The following is a 17,000-nucleotide window of genomic DNA, read 5'->3' as shown; positions in this document are numbered from 1 at the left end:
ACTATATTTTTAAACTTAAATAAGATTTGAGTTATTAAAGTTGTATTGAAGATGCTATGGTTTGTGGGGTTTTTTTCTATATTTTAATAGAAACATTTTTAGATCTTTGTTTTCTAGAGTACAAAAAAGTAGAATGAAAAATACATGTTAAAATTGTTCATTTCAAATTAAGCTAGAATAGCACAGTGCACTACAACTGTAAATCAAGAATACTAATCCTATTAAATAGATATTGAAACATTGATTTTTTTTTTTGATTTTTTGATTTTTGATTTTTTTATTTATTTATTTTTTTGTAGGAGGACCATGCAAATATGTAGAGAACTTTGGCTAGTTAGAAATCCACCCGTCCAGGCATGGCTCAGCAGTTGAGTGTCGACCTAGGATCCAGGCAGTCAGGGTTCGATTCCTGGTCGGGGCACATGCCCGGGTTCTGGGCTCAATCAATGATTCTTTCATCATTGATGTTTCTATCTCTCTCTCTCCCTCTCCTTTCCTCTCTCTGAAATCAATAAAGATATATAAAAAAAAAAAAAAAAAAAAAAGAAATCTAAGTTCACCCTGTAAGCAATTATGTAACTTCCAGTCAACTCTGAGATAACTTCACCTTCTGTTGTCCACCTAGAACTGTATTGAACAGTGGCTATATGTGCCCACACTGCAGGAGGTGCTATGGGTATCAAGCTGAATAAAATAAAGTCTCTCTTCTTATGAAACTCTTTTCTGTATGGCAAACATATTTTTTGATATATAGTATTTTGAAAACAGTGGGAAACAGAGAAAGACAAGTAACACATGACCTCATGTATATATGGAATCTAATGAGCATAATAGGTCCATAGGCATGGATGCATGGAACAGACTGACAGATCTCAGAGGGGAGTGGGCAGAGATAGGAAGAGATTAACTGAAGAACTAATATTTTATATGCATAGCTGATGGACATAGACAGTAATGTGGTAAAGGCCTGGGGGGGCAGGTGCTGGGAGGAAGGGGACAGAGTGGGGAGGGGGGATTGAAGGACATCTGTGATAGTCAGCATTAAAAAAAAAAGAAAAACATACATTTGATGTATCAAAAGATTCGACAAAATAACAACATATTGGATATGCACAAATGCTATTAAACTCAACAAATTAGAGAAAAGGGCACGTCAACTTATCTACCTTCACACAGTAATGCGTGAGCAGGACATGTGAGAATTATTCTGATCTTCCAGAATGTAGCATAGGTCATAAGTAGAGGGTGGGGAAAAGTAAGTATACAGTGGTGCATACGCCAAACACAGAGTTTATTCTTGTTATTATTTATTAATCTTTGTATTATTTTCCATACAAACAACTGTAAACCTACTTTTGCTCTATTCTGTATATAGTTTAAACTCAACTTTCAAAAGCGTGGTGAATTGAGGAGATACACGTCAATTAAACATAATAGAAATTTTGCAAAAAATATGAAAAATATTTTAGACACATGTCCAGTACTAAAATAAAGACATGGAATTACCTATTGGTTAGATATAAAATGGGAACTCAAGACCTAAGCAATAAACTGCACTGGGTCATAGATGCTGAAAAAAAAAGATGTAATTCTCAGGAACATAATAGGTAAAAGTTCTTTAATAAAACTTTACAATAGCAGTCTATACTCAAATGATCTGGCATCTGGGTTTCAGTACCTATGTAAATTCCAAATAGCTTAAAAATGCTATTTGAATTTCAAAACAAAACAAAACCCAAAAAATAACCAAAATCAAACTATAAATACTGTGATCACCAATGTGGCAAATGAGCAAGAAAGTAATTTCTCTTTCTATAGACTTAGAAATAAAAGTTGAAGGCAATTGTAAATAAAATCCTACAAAAGTGATGCTAACCTAAGTTTATTTGTGAGAAATTAAACTCTAGATCTATATGCATTCTAAATTACAGAAACTGCATGGACTATAAACCTAATCAAGAAATTAGCATACAAATTATTCCAGTACCATTGGAAAGCTAGAGCTGCAGGAGACGCAAACATAAAATTGCTATGTCAGGACACTTTCACAGTACATGACTTCAATTCAGAAAAGGACCCCCTATAGCAACAAGCTCAAATTAAAAATTACAACATATACAAAGAGATAACTGAGTATGAAGGAACTGTCAGTTACCAAGTAAGAAGAATCATCTCCTAAATTAAACATGATATTTGAAGAATATTACACTAATGTGTTAAAATTCATGAGACAAAGTAAGAATAGAAAATACACTAAGAAGTGTCAGCATTTCAGTAGACCTATATATTAAAAAAATTATTTCCTGAAATATTAATTATTAAAATAAAATGTAATATATCAGCTAAAAAGTATTAGACACAGGTGAAAAGAAAATTAAAGAACTGAATGAATAAGAAAGAGAAAAAGTTGCCCAGAGGGCAGAGGGGGAAAAACCCCACATATGAGTGTGTGTTTAAGAGACATGAGGAAACATAGAAGAGAAAATTATAATGTTCACTCTAATTAGTGTTCAAGAAAGAAAATAAATTAGAAGGGGCAATATTCAAAATAAATGATAATGTTACTTTTTCATAATTAAACATAGAAATGAGTTTGCAATTTCAAAACATAAAATCTCAAGGAGAAATAAATGAAAACAAGTCTATAATTATCATGGCAAGGTGCACCAAACACAAGAAATATGGCATATTAATGGGAAAAAAATCAAAATGAAGTTATAAAAAATAATGAAAATCAAATTGACAGGTTTTTAAATTTCCAACCATAAGGACTAAAAGACATTGAAATCAATACCTTCAGTGTGCTGCAGTGTGGAACGGCAGCAGGAACAGTTGTGGGAAAAGAGATAAAAAGAGCAGCCTGGGGTCCTGTATCTGCAATGCAATACCATCCTGTAAGAATGAGGAAGGAAGGGATATGTCATTTCCAGGTTAAAAATGGACTGAGAAACTTTATTATTCAGGGTTCTCCAGTGAAACATAACCACTAAGAGAGATATATATATTTCCTCAGTGAGATCTTGTCCTTCTGAATTTGCTTTATGCAGTCTGGAAGCTTCATTTCTGGATTTGTTTTGGAATGGTCTCCCTCACCATAATATGAAAAATGATTATCATTGAGATCCTCTATTGCCAACACTCAGTGCTAAATTCCTTTACATGTTTACTCATACTTAATTCTCTTAATTAACTCATGAAGATAGGTTAGGCTAGATTTCCATATCTACATTTTGAGTTAAAAGCTATCAAGACAAATTTAGAAAGAGACCCTACGCCTTTCTTTGCCTCTCAAGAAATGTAGTCTTACTGCACACTGAAATACTCGGTAAGATTAAGAATCAGAATGACCCATGTTTAATAACTGCACAACTAGTTATTTTCATCAAGAGGAAAGCTCACAGAGAATCTTTAGTCAGCAGTACTTTATGATTTAACCAAACTTTTTTTCTATTTTCATTTCTTGTTATTTTTTTTCCAGCAAGAGTGACATTTATCATGTGTTGTGGATCTTGTTCCCTTAAGGCTGATTTCAGAGGGTTTTTTTATCTCTATTGATTTGTTTTATCTGTGACACTTATCTTTGTTTAAACACTTTCCTAAAAGTTGCTATCTGCTGTGTTACTTATTATCTGGTGGAAATTCAAGAGAATGAGAACAACATTTGACCTACAATCAAATGCATGCCAGAGAAAATTCTAAATGGAAATTTGAAATAAGGTATTGTATTAACCTTACATGAACAGAACATTAAAGATCTACATTTATCATATATTTTCATTGATCTTTTCAAAACCATGGGGAAACTATGAAAAAAAATGAAGTGGAAATATACTGTTTTCTTTAAACCTGTTAAAAACAATTTTTTTAAGACACTAACAATTTTCAATCAAAGTGTATTTGTCTACAAGTTAGTATTAATTTCTCCGTGTTCTGTACTATAAAGCAAAACATTTTTTTTAATTTAATAAGTATTAAACCTTTGAGGAGGGTAGACCTTAACATATATTGGAATGTTAATAGAATGCCTTACAATTAAAAATGTAAAAATAATTCTATGTTTTGGCCTCTCTGTTACAGAATCACAGTGGTTTTCAAACACCTTTCATAAATCTGTTGCTTTTTCTTCATTAGGAAAATAAACATTTCTTGACTCTGCTATTCTATAAGAAAACTGAATCTTTTAACTATTAAGGATTACATTAAAATGTTATGTTTGCCAAGTAAATGAAAATGTCTTAATAAACTATGCTTGCAAGAAATAAAGTAATTTTTATTATTTTATATTATGTGTGGAAGTTAAAAATCATTGTTTTATTATAAAACTTAATTATTAACAAAACAGTAACATATACATATTACTTGAGCTCATAACCTAACCTAACAAAGATCACATTTAACTGAAAAATTTACTTGCTAGTTACTCTTAGTAGGTCATAGAAATATATAATTGTTTCACAGGAAATAACTTATGAAAGTGGTTAATAATATCTTGAGATGCCTCATTAATTCTACATGCTTAAGGCAAATTCATGAGTTTAAATTTTAAGGAAAGATACCTGTGAGCTCTAATTGGCATTTTATACTGTAAACAACATTATGTTGTGTACATTTTTTTTTCTTCTGGCTCGCTAAACATTTGTATTATTATATTCATGAAGAAATTTATCTTTGGAATTAACTAGATATATCTATGTTTTGGAATAAAATGTTCTTAAACACAGAAAAATATTAGCATTTATTAGAATCATATATTTTATAAAGTCACCAAACATAGTATTTTTACAATCACTGCTTTGGAAAATACTTGTGGGTTATCATTATGAATTATAATATCTTCTGTATTCAGGATATTCCTTTTCTTCTTTTTTATAAGTTAATATATAAAAAAAGTTCATAAAAACTCAAGGTTTCAAAGGCAGAAGAGTTGTCTAGAACCAACCTGGAAACTGTCTCTTGCTCTAAAGTGATCCCAAGTAAGCAATTGATCATATTAAATGTTTCAATGGTTATTATTATATTCACATAAATTTAATTCTGAACACTTTGGATACAGGTGCCCTCTGGATAAGAAGAATGCTAAGAGATACTAAATCCTGAGATCACACTTGACATACCTTACTGAAACACTTACTTTACTCTAAATTTTTTAAATAAGCATTGTAATTTGCAAGTTGCTTAAAAATATCACTGTTAGATTCCAGTTTCCTTTAAAACATGTAGTTTGTGAATCATCATTTCGACCCTCACAAGAAACAAAACTGAGCAAGTTGAAATACAACATTTCTTGATTCCATCAGAGAATTGAGGTCACAGGACAAGCTGTGACCCTGAAACTGGACAGACAGGTGAATTCAGGGAGCACATATAGGTCAGTTTACCTGAAGCAGAAGTTTCTGGGGCCTCTGAACAGTAACTTTCATGAATTCCTGGAAGCTGAGTGTGGAGTAGATTGAGAGAGAGAAATTCCTGGTTGTCCAGCCTGTTGGAGGTGTCCCATACTTGGAGGTCTTATCTCCAAAACACCCACAAATTTCTCACAATAAAGATTAGAGAAAAATCATCTTTTGTTTGGTCAGGGAAAGGGGAAAAAGTAACCATTTGAAATATACCCATGGGAAAGGTAACCATTTTGATAAGACTTCTCTAGCGAGCCTTAGCCTTTTCCAATGCAGGGCAGGGACTTTACCCCATTCCAGCCCACTCTAGCTTTTCTGCCTCAACTAAGGAGGGATAGGAAACCTAAGAAGCACTTGTGAAGGTCACAAATAGGAACACAGATCAGTCAAAAGGCTAAAACTTAATCATAGGTTTACTAGACACTTCCCCTCTCCCAGCACCTTAGCAACACATCCACAGGGCTCTTGTATAGTAGTGGGGATACAGCGACGAGTCCTTTAAAGTGCAGACTATAGTTAAGAAAGACTTTCAAGGTAAACCAAAGACAACAGGGGAGACACTCACTGAAGAAAACCTAAATCTCTGACACCGACTTTCAGCAAACAGTAAATATAGCCTACCTCCTAGCCAGATGAACATAACCCAAAACATTAAAAGACTGCTTATTTCAGTTCCTATTACCTAATACATCATGTCATACTAAAAAGCAACACACACACATGCACATATACACATACAAACACCCACAAAAGCAACATACGATTGATTTTAAGAAGACCATTTTTTTATTTTTGAAATTGTTTAAATATTTATTAGCATTTTCTAGAAATGTGGGGCAAAAATAATATAAAGGAAATATATGTGAGTATTACTACAGTCCTAACAAAAACAAAATTCTACATTTGTTTCTTTCCTAATGAACATATTTGCAGAACACTTGCCAGATATAAGCAATACATCATTCAATTTTAATTTACTTTGATGAAAGTGATTTCAGAGTTGTGCCAAATCCTTTTGGAATGGCGTGCCCATACAATTATTGAATGCTTTATAGTTTCCAATTTATCCATCATTAATGAAGCTAATGTGATGGGCAAAGAGAAAAAAATAAGAATAATCCACTCCAACACTGACAAATGTACAAGGGCCATAATAGAGTAGAGGTGCTTTCAGTGTAGATTTTCATCTCCATGTTGCTTTTGGCTACAATGTACAAATACCCATCCTTCACACACACAATTTGGAACCTGGCAATCAAAAGCCAATGTGTGTTTTGAAATGCTTTTATTTTAATGCTATTCCATAAGCATTAATATTTGTAAATTTAAGTTTTTTGGAAATAAAGGTATAAATTTGTCAATGAGAACAAAAACACAAATGAGTAGGTTAGCAAGTATAGCCAAACAGTTTATTGAGAAATATTTGCTGTCCACATTCAACAAACACACTGAACAATGGGCACGGTGTGATTCTCACGTTCAGTGATACGAATGCTGAGCAATAGTTAACAGATTGAGAATTCCCAGTCACATTTTAGTTTGCGTTATGTTTAACTAGAGGCTGCCACTAAATCAGAGTATAGGGGAAAATAGCAGTTTTCATACTTGTTTGGTTGATCTGTTTTAATGTGTTTTTATAGGAAGGTCAGAAAGGGTCTTCTATTGCAAAGTATATTTTACAGAAAATAATGAAAGTCAACCACAATTTTACTAAGAATTTATTGGACAGCTTTTTTGGTTGCCTGTCATTTTGCATTGTGCATAAAAACTAATTTTTTCCATTCTTCCTTTCATTATCAGGATCATATTTCTGTTATATACATAGTCATAACAGATTATTATTTCAAGCATTTGCATGCCTCCAAAACGTTTGCCATGCTTTAGCTCTAATAGTTGTCTATTTCTTTGTGAAATAGACATCTTAGGGGCATGCAGAAATTCTCTGAAGGCATCCATAACTTTCAATTTGCTTGTATATTTATACAAAATTTGCATGTATTTCACAAATACTTTATTGTATGTGAGTCTTATGTGGCCAAATTTGAGTTTTGAATGTCCAAAAGGAATACATTTGAACCTTGGCCATACAAATGCATTTTTAGATCATGGAATCAAGTGCACAGCATTTAAAATCTCAATTCTGGAGTCAGACAGACCTGAGTTAAAATCCAGGATCTCCCATTTCAAAATTTTTCTTTTGAAAATCTTACAAAATTTTTGAAAATTTCAAAAATGTTTCTTAACCTCACTTAGTCTGAGGCTTTGTTTTTAAAATATGTAAAAAGATAATATACATAGCATTTTAAATTATATGTGTATATATATATTGATTTATATATCTAGATCTACTTGGATATCTATATATCTCTATGTCTATGTCTATCTCTATCTCTATAGTTTTATCATCTATCTATCATCTACTATCTATCTATCATCTATCTATCTATCTATCTATCTATCTATCTATCTATCTATCTATCATCTATCTATCTATCTATCTATCTATCTATCTATCTATCTATCTATCATCTATCTATCTATCTATCTATCATCTATCATCTATCTATCTATCATCTATCTATCTATCTATCTATCTATCTATCTATCTATCTATCTATGTATCTATCTATCTATCTATCTATCTATCTATCTATCTATCATCTATCTATCATCTATCTATCTATCTATCTATCTATCTATCTATCTATCTATCTATCTATCTATCTATATCTATCTATCTATCTATCTATCTATCTATCTATCTATCATCTATCATCTATCTATCTATCTATATCTATCTATCATCTGTCATCATCTATCTATCTATTATCTATCATCTATCTAAATTTGTTATATAAAATATTCTGGAAATTTAAAAAAGAAACCAATATAACAGCTTATCTGTAGTGGTGGGATTCCCAGTTGGAGGGTCACGATCAAGAAAGATTGAGAACAAGCATGGAAGCAAAACTACTTTTTTTTTTTTCCACCTGCCCTCTGTTTTGTATTATGTGGTTGTACTATCTACTCACTATATAATTTAGAAAAAAGAAAAACTACTTACAATGAAACCTCTGCATAGCTGATTCAGTGGCTGTAAGCCATTAGCTGCAGAACAACCCTGAGACTTTGGTGGTTGCCCAAGACTGTTACTTGGCCTCTGAGGTTCAGCTGCGTAGCAACGGCTGGCCCGAGGGCCTTTTTGTTCTTTTCCTCTTTCTTGACCATTTTTCCCTGGAACTTTTCTCAACTAATGTTCGAGGATTTAAACTTCTTCAGGCACAGTCACTATAAATAGAAACAAAGAATTGTTAACCAATTTTTCTGAGCAGCATTGTAAGGTAAATTTGTATCTCTTTAGTGTTAAATCCATAGAACAGTGGCTCCCTAAAAAACACTGGGCATCCTTCTTAGGAACAGAGACACAGTGTTCACATACATTATCCAGCTTAATATTTTTAAGCGGATTTTCATTTATTGATCTGAGAGAGAGAGAGGAAGGGAGGTAGAGAGAGAGAGAAACAGTAGTTTGTTGTTGCACTTATTTCTGCATTCACTGGTTGATTCTTGTATGTGCCCTGACCAGGGATTGAACCGGCAACCTTGGCATATGGGGACAACGCTCTAACCAACTGAGCTACTCGACCAAGGCTGAAGTTAATATTAAAGAACTCCTAAAATGACTTACTTCTCTAAAAACAAAAGGTCCAGCACATTAAATTGTCAAGGTCACAAAATAAGAAATTCAGACTGAGTGCTAAGCTTTATTATTGACTTCTTAATACAGCGGTTCCCCAGTAAACTATGCTCCCGGCACTGAGGTCTTTATATAGGAACCGGCTCTATCTTTAGTGGGTTCGGTTGGTATTAGTCATCACTACAGGTCTAGGCACCAATTGTCTGCTACTGGGGGAATAAATGAAGACCAAGCACGTGAGAGCAAGCTAAGACTCTTCGTTCAAAACATGAGACAGCAAGGGAGTCAGCTACCATCACTTGTGTTTGGTAAAGACCCAAAGGCAGGGAGGAGCGGGAACACTTTATGATGAAAAAAGGAAAGGCTTCGGGTGTGCTGTGATTGGAGAGAGTTGCCACAGGGGAGCTAGAGCAGACTGAGAGGTAGGGCATCCTAGGTGCTTGGTTAGGGGGAGGGGCTGCCTGGGTTCCTCTGATTGGTTCTTGGTTGGAAGTGGAGGCAGCAATTAGAGGAGCTGTCAGTTATTGAACGAGTCCTGCAGAGTCTAATTTTCACCACTGGCCAGCCCTCTGTCCCTTTGTACAGTCAGCCCCTCTCTGCACTCCAGGGGGGCACCCTCAGCTGGAGGGAACCATGAACCAAGACAGCCTTGACGTTCCTCTCAGCCTGAAGAAACTTTAGACAGCTTTCTTCCTCACTCTAGGCTTCTTTCTTAGAGCTTTTACTATAGAAAGTGTATCACTGTAAATTACTTCTCTGTCCCTTTAGAGCTAAAGCTTTAAAAAGCATCTTGCCAGTTTTACAACCTAGGACTGTTTGTCTCAAGGGAGCCATCCTATCCAATGAAATCATCAAGGGAGATATGTACCGACTTCTAGTCTCTGTGGGAGGGTAGAGCTGAACTTCTAACTTCCTGGGGCACCTTGTTGCAAATTGTGAAACTACTCTCCAACAATAGGAAGAGGTTTACTTTTCTTTTGAGTAAATCAGCAAACACAGAGTGTCTGTGATCTCCCTGCACCCCAGCTCTTAAAGATGCTCTCAATCTTTGTTTCAGTGGAGTTGAGATTTTCCCTCTCTCCTATTTCAATAGCCTTGAATCAAGTCTTTCTTCCCTGTTTGACTTCTCCTGGTGTGAATTTGGTTTTGTCTTGTACGTCAGAACTTCAGTGTCACAATTTTTTTCTATCCATATTTTAAAGAATAAAATTGTTAAGTGTGGAAGGCGGAAAGGCTAACATAAACATATAACTCAAAATGCATAAATGAGTATCAGCTAAAACCCCTAATCAGCCAATTATGTCTTTTTTACATAACGTTTTATTTTTTTTAAAAGATAAATAAACTTTGCTTAAAAACACAGAAAAATTCAGTGATTAAAAGGGTAATTGAATGCAGGAGTACAGAAACCTCAGGCTGCTGAGTGCAAGTTGGTAATTGTGAAAGTTTCCTGACTGGTATTATCCCAGGACAATTTTTCCTACATTTAATTTTGTTTAAGATTACAGAAGTTTCTCTAACTTTCATCACTCTCTACAATTCTCTTCACACAATCATTAAGAGAGTATGTAGCATGAACCGTTGGCCCATACAGAAAGGAGAAAGTTTTGAAATTGCTGCCTAAAGAAATGAACAAACAAACAAAAAGAATAATTTATGAGCTGGTCTAACAGTGAACATCTGAACATTGGCTACAAATTTTTCATAACAATCTATACATTGGGGTTAGATAACTATTCTGTACAACCACTGGAAAAGCCTTAACTTTGGATTTTTATGTAGATGTTTAAACAGTTAAGCATTACTCAAATCACACCACTTTATACAAAAACTTCAACAATCCTACATGTAGAGAGAAAAACACTGACTAATGCGGGATCATCAATAAGCCTTCTGCTATCAGCTGGAGAATGGTGTTAGGACTAGTCACAGCATCCATCTGCCTGATCTGATTCGACTTGTTTTCAGTCTGTCTTCCAGGTTTAGTTCCTTCATCTCCTCACTCATTTAATGCCTGGTGGTCTTCATTATTCACAAAACCCTGCATCAGAATGTGCACATTATTTTAGAAATTTACAACAATAGCAAAGACATTTTTGTCTTTTTTTTGTCTATGACATCATAAAAATCATCATTTAAGTAGAGACTTTTCATCAAATGATTCAGTATCTACAAGTATCTATATTCTCAATTGTACTGAACTGGCAGAGGCATGGTTTCCTTTAAGATACTCTACCAAATGTTTGCAACTGCTGTGGATTTCCCAGAGAATGGTTTTCTTGTATTTATTATGTGTGCTTAAAACTGCTGCAGGGGGGTAGGTTTATATTTCTTGGTTTTAGGGGGGAAGAAAAAAGTTACCAGAACACTTATATTCTAGAAAAAACTCTCACAATAAAAACAGCCAAATTTTACTGGGTGCTTACTATATTAGGAAATTTGTACTGACTTTAAAACATGCAATTTTAACTTTTATAATTCTGTGATACAGATATTATGAAATATAAACTTTGTCAGGTGAGGAAGATGGGTAAGCTGCAGAGCCCATACACATTATTCCATATTGACCTCCCTTACACTGATGTCCCATGAAGTAATACCAGTCACCTCTGGGGGCTGCACCCAGAGTGAAATACGGCCTTAGTTCATATAGCGATGGTCTGTATATCATTTGTAAGTATATGGGATCTGTATTCAAGCTCTCAACCTAATAAAATTATTGGAAACACAGCCATGTTATCATTAAATATGATCAAGTTTATAGTACAACTATCAAGTGTTATGAAAACAGATTTCTCACAGCAAAAAATAAAGCAAATTAAAAGCAAGTTAATGCTATTTACATTGTCTTCCATTTTGAGTTACTGTGAGTAACTAATGGTTTCAAATTAAACTATACAGTCTAGATCATGACCTTTCTTGGTATTTGAGGGCTTTTTATATCTGATTATTTCTTTGGCATTTTATCTCTTCATATGTATCATACCATGATTGATTTCCTTCCAAGGCCCATCCAGATGCTCAGGGCTCATCTAAACTTTTTTAAAAAGAAAACATATGAAATGTATTGACAAAATAAGATATATGTACTGTTCTGATTATTTTAAATCTGTCTAAAGGAAATGTGCACGTCACAAACCCAGCATCAATCTTCAAACTTTTGTTAAGAAGGTGTCTGAGTGGAACTGGAATTTTCTACTTTACACAGTTATCTAAAGCTCTTTGAGCTCAATTTCTGGTGAAATTACATCTTGTGCAAGGAGGTAAAAAGATCTTTGCTGTTCTTTGTTTCATGACCTCATTCTTCTCTACAGACTAAGGGATTCATCATCATTTGATCCTTTAAAAAACACAGCATTTATTAAACCCCTGGCCCATTGTCCAGGTTTGAGAATTATACACAAGAAGGGCTGCTTTATAAGGAAAGAAGCAAAGCTGATTAAAGAGAAGCAGAATAGCAATTGGCAAGTAACATCCAAATCGTATAGCCAGGGCCAAGATGAATGAAAGATCCAAAGAGAGAGAATACAACTTCCTGGGCTGACTTGTGGATGCGTAGATGTTGGAAAAGAGACAGAGACTGAGAAATACATGTAAGTAAAAACAAAATAGTTACAGCTGTGGGAAATCCTGGGCATACATATATAGAATTGACTGACACATCTGATGTGTGCCTTAGAGGATCAGTTGTTCTTTTAGTATTGCTCACTAGGACAACTCTTCTTCCATTTCCTAGGCCGATACTATACAACAGTGTTCTGCAAATTGCATCTCTGAGTTAAAAACATTTCATTGAAATGGAGATACTATAAAGATTTTAATATTTAATATTATGCTATCTCTTTTTATTAATATTTTCTTTGGAAACATTCACATTATGTGTTTATCATATTTTCCTTATTCTCTGCAATGAATATGTATGACTTTTTAATCAGGAAAAATACATACATAAAAAGTAATGGATATGTTTTTCTGTTTAAACCTACTAGATGAGACAAATACTGAAAATAAAAGCATTAAAATAGCTGTCATATTTGGGAAATTTAAAAAATGACTAGTACAAAGTGAAATCAATTTAGTGATTATCCATAATTTATGTTTCAAATATTCACTTTGTATGCCTAAATATATAGATTTGCAAAAAATATGGGCTATTTTTATTGTTGAATATAATGGGACTAATCACAAAATTTTCAAACTCTGTAGAATAAAACAATTACTAAATGAATAAGTGAGTGACAAAACAAATGAATGAATAATGTATTCTAGTTATAAATACCTACTTGAGAATAAATTATGTTACACATTGGTAATGCAGAAAGAAATGTTCCAAATAATTGAATGAATTTAGGCATCCTTATGACTGGTCTCAATTATTCCAAAGTGAGCGATGTACTTCCACTCCCACAGAAGGCATCTCCAGAAAGCCATCATGTTTTACTTACTTTGTCAAGCTTAGAAAAAAGCAGAATCTTTTGGCATGCCACACAGACTCTAGCGTACTTTACAGCACATAGACAGAATTAACAGAGTCATTAAATTAGACTCATAAATTTCCAGAATTTTGAGGCCAAAGTGTTTTCTAGTGACCACTTAATCAAACACTCTTCATCTATTAGATCAAAAAGCAGAGGCATGAATGCTAAAAATGTTTTCCCAGTTGACACAAGGAGCTGTGGTTAGAATCGTGGACTATTCCTGCTCAACTCTTGGCCCCTGCACTGTCCCAACTAGGAAGTGAGTCCTCCCTAACTCAAGAGAAGCAGTACGTGCCCTAAATGTTTAAAATCCAGGTGGATTGAATGTGACATTTTTGTTATAATAATGTGAGGCCAAGAAATTATAGCTAACTAGAGTATACAAGTGTTCCAACAACACTCATACTGGGAATAATTTTAAAAATCCCAATTATAAACAAGTTAATTTTGAGCCTTAGATGGTTATATGTTCACCCATGTTTTAAGATAATAATTTTGTTATATGCATGAAAAATATTGTTTGCTGTCATCATTTGGCTTATAGGTCTATATAATTCCATAACATGTTTTTGTATGTTTATGAAACTGTTTCTCTTTTTTTAATATATCTTTATTGATTTCAGACAGAGAGGAAGGGAGAGGAAGAGAGAGATAGAAACATCAATGATGAGTCTTTGATTGGCTGCCTTCTACACGCCCCCTACTGGGGATGGAGCCCACAACCCGGGCATGTGCCCTGACCGGGAATCGAACCTCGATCTCCTGCATCCTAAGTCAAGGCTCAACTGCTGAGCCATGCCCAGCCAGGCAAAACTGTTTCTCTTTTAACTTAGGATTGAATTGACTTATTTAAAACAATATTTTGTATATGATATGTTTACAAATTCTTTTATATTCTGTATTTGAAGAAACAATGCATTACTTTAATTTAGCAAAATCAAATTACAAGGCTCTTATTATTATTTCAGGGGGTTTTCAGAAGTACATCGAAGTTATATCTATATGAGAAACTAAAAATTAAGAGTGTCTGGTACAATATGAGAGTTTTGAACATATCAAATATAAGGTCAAAAATAACAAACAGTAACAATTAAGTTAATTAACATCAAAGTAAAAAATATATACATTAATTAAGCTTTCAATCTCTTCATTTCTATTGTGAATTAGTTCATACATAAGCATTTTTCTGACAGAAAAAAGGAATTGTGAGGTTTGTAAACATTTATTTCTATTTTTGTTTAAAAGAAACAAGTGTAGAACTCTGAAGTGTCAGGAAACACAATGTCAGAAGAAAGATTGTGCCAAGATTTAAAAGAGAGACCATGTGGCCAAACACAGGAAGGAGACAAAGACAATCTAGTTGATAATTTCCAGAAGAAAGACCTAGATATAAGCTTGGCCTTGTCTACATTAAATACTAATTCATATGAAGTATTTATTAAGTGTCTATAATATTCAAGGTCTTGTGCTCTGTACAAATTCTGAAAAAGCTCTATCGAAGAAGCTAAAATATTTATACAAATAAGTATGATGTGGACCATATGTGAGTAATTAATTTTTATTTCTAAGTCCATCATTTTATTCTTCTCCCATGTAGAACATTCAGAAATGTTGAAAAAGAGAAATTGGGAAAGTATCAGAACGTTGGTGAACCAGTTGAGAGCTGCTCATTCTTAGCTATGGAAGTGGTACATTTTAAACATATTTTTTTACACTAAGTAATGTTTATTATATATATTCATACACAATGTATCTAACAAAGCATATCATGCAAAGATTAAAGGTCATACAAATTGAGGAAACTGCAGTAATTTATACATTCATCTCACCCACTATAAACCCAATGTCATTTGACAGCTGAATGGCCATGTTTAGGTGTAAAGGTTAAGACACCTTGATGAAAAAATGTAAAGGAAAAAGTGTGAAAAAATACTATGCAGAAAGCACAGAAATCCACGGAAGGTCTCATTCTGTCTATTTGTATCATCGGACTCCAAATCTTACTGCTGGATTTTACTTTCATGCTGAGTATTGCATCTCATAAACTCAAACCAATGTTCTTTCACAGATAATTTGTAATAACAAAAATCTTCATTAGTCAAATATTTTCTTTTAAAATTTTCTTAAATAGGTTTATTTTAAATCACATATTTAAGAACCAAAGGAGTTAGCATATTCTTTAGTAGGCTAAGTGCTGAGAATGAAGGAAATCATTCTGATCACCCTGGTTTCGGCTCTCAAGGAGCTTATAACCTAGTTTGGCCTGGATGAAAGGCACATTTACAATTAGCCTGTGGCATCAAAAATTAAAATAAACTGGCTATAATGAATAAAAAGTGAATGGCTTGCCTTAAAATCCTTTGTTAACAGATACTTTGAGACTATTTATGCATTCAGTTCTCAATGGTGACTCTTAAATTCAGAGTGCTCCAGTAGAAAGAAAAATAACTTCTGAATTAGGAAGACATAAGTCTAAATCTGTCCCTGCAACTTAATATTTGGCTCTTTCCAGTCTTGGTTTATTAATTTTTTAAGTGTAAATAAATATTACTCTTTCACAGTGGCTGTAAGAATTATAACTAAAGTCTACATGAGCTGTGTAGAGTGCTTGTAAGACATTTAGGACTCAAAATATGGTAGCTATTCTCTGGTGTTACATTCAGGTAATATTAAATGCATGTTGTTAAGAAACACAGGTGTAGAAATGAAAATAGAAAATAAAAAGGAGAAGAGAAACAGATATTGTTTCCAAAAACCTAATCACATAGTATTATCAATTAATTACTCAAGGTTTGAGTCATTGAGACTACTAGGGTAAAAACAATGACAACCAATGTAGTTAGATGGAACAGCGAAAGAAAACGCTTTACTCAAGGGATTCTCAACTCTTCCTTACTACTTAAAGAATCAAATATATATTTATAGAAGTCACAGAACTGTAAAGGTAGAAATGACTTCAGAAACTATATAATCCAGATCTCTTCTTTTGCAGCTGATGAAGCCAAATTCAAGAGCTCTTGGATTAATTGCTATAGTCAACCTACTGAGTGAATTGAAGTCTTGCAAGGTTCCTCACTTTGCCCAGACCTCTTATAAGACAACAAAACACCTTCACTTGTAAAAATGCACTCAAACATAGACGTACAACATAAACCAGAAGGTAAAATAGAGCAAGAATCCTATAAAAAAATCTAAATATAAAGACTTAAAAATAACTTACAGGTAAAATATAGGTAGTTATAAACAGCATATTGCTCTATTTTTCTTTCCTACTCTTTCCAAATGGAATTTACATAATATTTATCCTAATTATTTGATTGAAACCATCTATTTTTGTTATTTAGTCATTTATTAATGTGATATTTTTCAGACCATTTATTTAGTAACTACAATTATTTATGTTTAACATATAATCAAAGAACCATTATT

Source organism: Miniopterus natalensis, chromosome 1 (genome assembly GCF_054644295.1).
Source record: "Miniopterus natalensis isolate mMinNat1 chromosome 1, mMinNat1.hap1, whole genome shotgun sequence".
Taxonomy (NCBI): Eukaryota; Metazoa; Chordata; class Mammalia; order Chiroptera; family Miniopteridae; genus Miniopterus; species Miniopterus natalensis.
The sequence above is the reverse complement of the archived record's forward strand: the minus strand, read 5'-3'. Positions refer to the sequence as shown.